Source organism: Arachis ipaensis, chromosome B9, assembly GCF_059453495.1.
Source record: "Arachis ipaensis isolate K30076 ecotype BB chromosome B9, ASM5945349v1, whole genome shotgun sequence".
In the NCBI taxonomy this organism is placed as follows: Eukaryota; Viridiplantae; Streptophyta; class Magnoliopsida; order Fabales; family Fabaceae; genus Arachis; species Arachis ipaensis.
Genome location: NC_142444.1, coordinates 76,775,637 through 76,777,553, shown reverse-complemented (window position 1 = coordinate 76,777,553; position 1,917 = coordinate 76,775,637).

Genomic DNA, 1,917 nt, shown 5'->3' with positions numbered 1-1,917 from the left:
ATGAAAGGTGGAAGAAGCGGGGCTTCAATTTCCTTTGATTTTGAACCTGAGAGGACCTTCCTTAGATTGAGGAGGGAAGCAAGAGGGAAAGGAGTCGTTGGTGCTGAGGAACAGGAAGAGTATTTTGAAACAGACATGGAGGAGAACATGGAAAACCACCATGAAGAAGAAGCTCACAACCATGCCAGAGAAGGCCCAGTAAATCATGATGGGTAAGAAAAGAGAGTCTTAGGCTCCTATATCAACCCAAACCCAGGAAATTGTGGCAGCAGCATCCTAAAGCCAACAATTCATGCCAATATTTTTGAGCTGAAACCTCAGCTCATCACACTTGTTCAGAATAATTGCTCATATGGAGGAAGTTCTCAAGAAGACCCTAATCAACATCTCAGTAGATTCTTGAGGATATATGATACTGTAAAGTCGAATGGGGTACACCCCGACATCTACAAACTACTCTTGTTCACTTTCTCACTCAGAGATAAGGCAGCAAAGTGGTTGGAATCATTCCCCAAAGATAGCCTAACTACATGGGAGGAGGTCGTGAACAGATTCCTTGAAAGATTTTACCCTCCACAAAGAATCAATGGGCTGAGAGCTGAGGTGCAAACTTTCAGACAACAAGATGGAGAAACACTCTAAGAGGCCTGGGAGAGATTCAAAGATCTGACAAGAAGATGCCCACCAGAAATGTTCAATGAATGGGTACAACTACACATCTTTTATGAGGGACTATCCTATGAAGCAAAGAAGGCTATGGATCATTCTTTAGGAGGCTCACTCAACAAGAAAATGAACATTGAAGAGGCCATAGATGTCATTGAAACTGTAGCTGAAAATGAATATTTCTATGCTTCAGAAAGGACTCAGAAGAAGGGAGTGCTAGAACTCAACTCTGTAGATGCTTTGTTAGCTCAGAACAAGGCAATTGCAGCTCAAATAGCAGCTTTAACCAAAAGGATGGAGGCCAACCAAGCCTCAGTCATTCAAGACTAAACTCCTCAACAAGAAGGGAATGCACCAGAATCTGAAGGTGACTGGGAACAAGCCAATTATGTGAACAATTCATCCAGACCACCATATGACCCACACTCTAAGACATACAACCCAGGTTGGAAGAACCACCCAAACTTTGGGTAGGAAAATCAACAAAACCACAACCAGGACCACAACAAGCCTTATTCATCAAATCAGCATTTCAACAACAACCCCAACCATCAAATAGGAAACCATAGACCCTACCACAACTCACAAAATACATCATACCATAGTAACCAACCCATACACAACAACCTCAACTAAGATGCGCCATCCTCAACTATGCAACCATGTGAAATCAAGAGAAACTTTGACAGGATAGAAGCCGTAATAGCACAACTGTCCTCACAGATTATAGGAGCAGTCTCCACCCTCATGGACAGACAAGCACAAACTGAAAAAAGGATAGACGCTAATCAAGAAGAATACAGGTCAAATCTGAAAAATCAAGGCGCAGCAATCTCAAAGTTGGAAGCACAAGTGGGGATTTTATCCAAGCAAATCCCACTTCCCACACACACATTTCCTAGTGATACCATGGCTAACCCAAGAGGGGAATGCAAGGCCATTACTCTAAGAAGTGGGAAGGTTATAGAGGAAGGAACCCCAAGCAAAGACAAGCATGAAGAAGCTGCAACAAAGCATGGGAACAAGGATGAAGAAGAAATCCCTGCTCTACCTCTACCAAAACCAGTCTTGAAGCCTTATGTGCCAAAGGCACCATACCCACAAAGACTGGGAAAAGATGGGAAGGATGGCCAGTTTTCTAAGTTCCTAGAGATCTTCAAGAGGCTCCAAATCAACATACCATTTGCTGAGGCATTAGAACAAATGCCACTCTATGCTAAATTTTTGAAGGAGCTTATAACCAAAAAGAGG